This window comes from Chanos chanos, chromosome 6 (assembly GCF_902362185.1).
Source record: "Chanos chanos chromosome 6, fChaCha1.1, whole genome shotgun sequence".
NCBI lineage: Eukaryota > Metazoa > Chordata > Actinopteri > Gonorynchiformes > Chanidae > Chanos > Chanos chanos.
The window spans coordinates 8,671,896-8,677,840 of record NC_044500.1 but is presented as its reverse complement, the minus strand read 5'-3'; positions in this window follow the sequence as shown (position 1 = coordinate 8,677,840).

Here is a 5,945-nt window from a genome sequence, read left to right as displayed (position 1 = left end):
CTTGCGGATGAAATAAAACCAGCTATCTAAAAAAAAGAGCCTAACCGTCGAGATAGTCTTATCTCTGCTTCACATCAAACGACGCTTCAGGGATACTGTGTGCCACAAGACAAGTTTAATTTGCGTCTGTCGTTCTCTCACAGAACAAGACAACCCTCGTGCGGTCGATGGTTGGGGTGTTTGAGAAGAGCCCTGGGGAGGAGCAGAAGACGCAAGTGGCGATGTTTCATGAGCAATGCGTCACAGCTATTCGTTAACACATGTGGTTTTGATTGGTGATTATAGTATTTTTTCGTAAACAATCTTTACATTGCACAAGGGAATTATTTTGACAATTGATTTATTGACTTCCTATTCAAACAGAGACTAACAAAAGTAGGTTCCCATAATTTGAGGTCGTTGTTAACGTCTCTCTGGTCATTCGTCCAGTTTGGTGGATGAATTATGATATTATGTTACCATAAATATTCCCTTTATTTAATTTCCGTTATTTCATTTACCGCGGGGTTTTCCTAGACTTGCTCGACAGAGGAGTATCTTAACTGTCTGAAATCCGATTAGCCTACATCTGGTGAATGAAGTATCTCCTTGATACTCCAAAAACCATAAATCATTTTGCCAAATACGTTTACATATTACACGTTGCGAGGATCTGTGGTGGAATACGACGGAGTAGAACCTCAATTACGCTGTGCTCTCTGCTCATTAACTGGTTTCATTCTCTCTCTCTCTCTTTTGCTTTCTCGCTCGCTCTAGTTTCCATTTCCAAAGTGAACACTGTACAAATCGTGCACAAGCGGGCATAGGGACCGAAGGCAAGGGAAGGAAAATGTTCTTTTATGGAACTTGAAAAATTAAACTGCCGTCTCCCAATTTTAGGTAATGCACGCGCTTGCTAAATTTCATTAGAGCGGAGCGCTCCCGCCGGTCCCCTGACGATTTGCCAATCCATGGTGCGTTTCAAAGAGGGAAACTCCAAACATGGTCAGTTTCCCAGTGGTTACTTGCAGCCCACTATTTTAGTGCCACACAGAGACTCGACAAAAAGCGTGTTAGATTCACTTTTTGTAACTTTTATTGTATCTTGTAATCCTAGAGGGGTTCATGTAAGAGGAATGTTCACATTCAATCCAATGTAAAATCCAGTGCGTGAGAATAATTTGTGTGTGTGTGTGAAGGAGAGAGGGAGAGAGAGAGAGAGAGAGAGTGAGGGAGGGAGGGAAGGAAGGGGTGAAAAAGAGAGAGAGAGAGAGAGAGAGAGAGAGAGAGGGAGAGAGGGAGGGAGGGAGGGAGGGAGGGGGTGAAAAAGAGAGAGAGTGAGAGAGAGAGAGAGAGAGAGAGAAAGAGTGAAAGAGAGAGAGAGGGTGAGGGAGAGTGTTTGACTAGCTGTCAGGCTGAGTTTTAAAAGATGTAGCAACCTCACTGAGAAATAACAATAGACCACTTTTCCATCTGGTGACAGACCAAGGCCTGCGCTATCAGCAGCTCAAGCAGCCCCTGCTATCAGTATGCCCAAATCAGTTACACATGGTTCTGCTTACAGTGACCTCAAATGTGTTGATGTTATGCGCCGTCCTCCAGGTGTTAACAGGATTACCTCTGACAGTGGAGACAATGTAATGTTTTATGTTGCGCAATTTAAAACTGAGTGGAAATTCTAATGAATAGTATGGCATTTTGCTCTCCTTGTCGTCTTCTTCTTCTTCTTCTTCTTCTTTTTTACTATTGCTATAATTGTATTGTGTTACATAATTTAAAAAATCCTTTATGTATTGTTTCGTTTACATACTTTACACGTCCATTTTACATGAAAATAATAATAATAATAATAATAATAATAGTGTTGTTGTTGTCAATAGTAGTAGTAGTAAACACTGAAACAAATCACTCAACTGCTGTAATTCTATTCATTTCATTCCAAAAGCAAATACAAACCTCTAGTTTGTTTTATTTGGTAAATCAGAAGCAAACCGGGCATTGATTCATTAGGAAAAGTTGTCAGTTTTTACTTTTATCCTTAATCATGTCAGCTGAGTTTCAGCTGTTGTGGTTTACGGTTGTGTCATTGGATGCAAAAGGGTTTACTCGATCCCAGGTGTTGGTAAGAGCTTACTGCCTACTAAAGTTAAGACTCATTCTCTCGAGAGACTTTCTCACGTCTAGCCTCATTAAAGGCATTCTTCCTCACAACATTCATCCTTTCACAGTTTCCTTCTGAAGATTACTCACACTTCAGAGGCTGGTGTAGCCATGCAAATTGAAGCGCTAAACGCCGTAGGATAAACAGGTCTGAACGAGAACTCTTTTAGATCTGGACACTGAAACGATCGTAGAACAATGTTTTGCATTAGTGACATCCCTCGAATTGTTCGGATGTTGGGCAGTGGAAAAAAGAGTTCAGATTGCTTTGCCTTCCCCAGGGTGAGCGGTTCTGATCATTTACAGCTACAACACAGTCGACGAACCAAAACAAAGTGGCAACTTAAAATAAATAAACTGTTCGGCAGCAGTTTCGTATCCATTACTACTGGAAGTCTCTGCACGAAGTTCCCGGGAAACCAAAATAAACACAACAGTGATTCTATGGTTTAATAACTCGCAAGTGTTTTATGTAATAGCCTACCTGTCTATACTGAAATTAATGGTACCGCTGCAGAGACACGGTGTAGCGGCAGTTTATAAATGCGTTGCTTACATGTGTAACTGTCTGAGTATTCCAAGGAATATGAAATTACATGACTTTACTGTCCGTGCAGTCTTCACATTTTCAGAACAAAACAAACCAAACTAAAAAGCATTCAAAGGCATTGGGAATGACTGTTTACCAGCCCAAAGTCTGTTATATAAAAACAATTTGTTGATGTTCTGAAACTAATTTACTCCACCATTCCCCGAAAAACCGGACACAGACGACGTGGCACGTGTACAACCACCCTTGGTGTAAGTGTGCACAGATGTAACAGGAAATTAAAAGTAGCTCATGGAAAACAATCAGATGTCAGATGTAGGTTAACGTAGATCATATGATTTTATCCTCACGAGACACACGTACAGTTATCGCTATGGACATCCAAACACAAGTCAATCTGATTTACATTAAACTGGAAATGACTTAACCGTAGACAGTAAGGTACAGGACAGCTGGCCTACTTATTGAAATATGAATAAAGGTGAAGGATGTTAGACATCCAGGAAAAGAGGGGGCAAGCAAATATAATGAATATAATGGTGCAGTCGCAAGTTGGATCGATGTACATTAAGTTGATTTGATGTAATCACAGATACTCAGTTCAGATCACTGTTCTCCTGCTTATTGAGACATAAATATGGACGAGGCAGGCAGGCAGGCAGGCAAGCGGGTTGGGTGGGGGGTGGGGTGGGGGGGGGGGAAACAAATACGATGAACTTAATGACGACATTTTGTTTTTAATATGGATTAAAACCCAATACTAAAAGCCACAGCTTTGTTCAATTTGAGGTTTAATATAGTTTAATAAATGATTTTTCCAGAGCACCCGTAAAGGAGGTTGTATTATTGGAAACCAGAAGATTCTTTCGGGGCATCTGAAACTGAACCCTTGTGTTATGTGGGTTTTAGAGTATTGGAAATTCCATCTCAAGAGGAGTGAATTGTTTTCGCTTGGATGTCCTGAAAAGCGCAGTGCAAAAAACACTGTAACATACTGTCTTATATAGATACACAAAGCTAATGACTGAGTTTTAAAAAAAGGAAAAGAAAATAAAAAGGATTTTTTTTTGGATAGCAGTTAATCTGTTGTGCCCACGCTTGGGACAGTATGTTTATGTAAACCATACAAGAATAAACTAATGTAAACTTCCAATCTAAATATACATTCATATCTTTCCTACAGATTTTGTTATGCTTGGTGGTTAAACTGTTGGCTAAACTTATCCGTTTTGTGCGTGATACGTTTTATGGACAAACTGACAAGACCCCCCAAGACAACATTCTTCGGCCTTCTAAGAAGTCAAGCCAAGCCAAGAGAAAGAAGCCAAGGATTCAAGACACTAAAATGATCAAACAGCTTACTTTTTGACGACTGACGGACAACTGTAATACTTATACCACACGATAAAACATGATGCATCTCCAGATTATCCTTGGAATGTCTCTGTTATAACTTTCTCTCAAACTTCATAAAGAACTTTAAAAAGTTCTTTATAAATACCAGTTATATCTTTTTGCTCGCTTCTTTCTTTCTTTTTCTTTCTTCCTTTCTTTCTTTCTTTCTTTCTTTTCTTGTTTTGCTTTGTCTTTCTGCTGGGTTCTTTCACAACAGAGGTATGTTAACATTGGAAAATGGCATCATGTTCTCCACAACGGTTCATGTGAGGGTTTCTTTATATGATGTGCTACCTGAACCATGTTTGAAACTGTCAGTGATGATCTAGCTTTAAAGGACAGGCTGAAGTGCAGAGATGAAAAGGCAGAAAATACTTGGTATGAGATGCCTAAAACATTTGTGGGAACATTTATGACGGTAATAGATTTGAGGCAAACTTCAAAAAGATTTTGAAGTATTTGTGTTTATGTGAAACTGATTCTTCAAATGGTTGCATAGTTAACAGAAACTTCACTCTGGCACAGTCATGGTCTCAGTACATGTAGTGCATCAAAACTATGAAAGGGTAAAAATGTTGCCTTGATTTGTGGGCACTTGATTAAATTTAACATGATTGGAATGGATGATGTCATGTGCATAATTTCAATAAAACGTTTGGATTTTTTTTTCCCCCTGAACAACACACATCAAGATCCAATCAGTTCTAGCTTAGCATCTCCCCAAATTGTAAAAAGAAGGCCCATTGGAAAAGTGATTTTCATGAAAAAGAAGGAAAAAGGCAGATAGATACATGATACTAGTCCTGTTGTCTCACTGTCTTGATACACGGCCAGAATAGTTACTATCTTCTGCCTAACACTGGTTACTCAATTTTTAAAAGCAGAGTTTCATTTTGTGACCCAAAAAAATGAACTTCACCTCAAGTGCATTGTTTCGTATGTGTGGAAAAGTGTCAATGAGGGAGAAAACAATAAAGTCAGACCAAAGCAACAGATCCAGAAGGAAAATGTTTTTAATTTGGAAAGGTCTTGTAAATTAAATGGAGAGGTATCTGCAACGAGATTCTGGAAGAGAGCGAAATCCCCTAGTGGGTCTTTAAGTTATGAGGAATTACTTCACAGAAATAAATTAAACAGAGTTTTTTTTTTTATGGTTTGGATCAATTTTATGAGGAGCGTTCATTCATTTTCTAAGCTGCTTATCTTAATTAGGGGTCGCAAGGGGTGCTGGAGCCCATCCCAGCACTCACTGTCCGGACACACACATTTACACCTAGGGACATTTTAATATCTCTAATACACCCAACTGTGGGAAACCCATGCAGGCACAAGGAGAACATGCAAACCCCACGCAGAAAGGAGCCTGGCTGGGAACTGAACCCAGGACCTTCTTACTGTGGGGCAACAGTGCTACCCACTGCACCACCCTTATGGGGAACGCCAATTTAAGCTTGGTAGCTAACAGGAAAAAAAAAAAAAAGACAGAGGCTTAAGAAGATAGTTTTCACAAAAAAAAAGCACCCTCAACAATAGTGTTTCAGTCTTTTTCATTGATCCCGATGGTTTTGTGTTGTTGTTACAGATGTTTGGAGTAAGCCAGAAGATGCCTTAACTCAAACTGGCATTTACCAAGTAATAAACACAGCAGTGGGTTCATTATGGTTTGGGCAGGAGGACAACATGGTCTAATGACTGCAGTGCATGGTAGAATCAGAATCATGTTAAGGGAACATGGAGCAATTTTAGGTGATCAGACGCACCCTGTAGTTCAAAGACTGTTTGCTAAAGATGTTCCCACATTCTGAACAGCAACGCCTACATGCGAACTGCTACACGGATTCGAGAGCGGTTTCTTGAATAC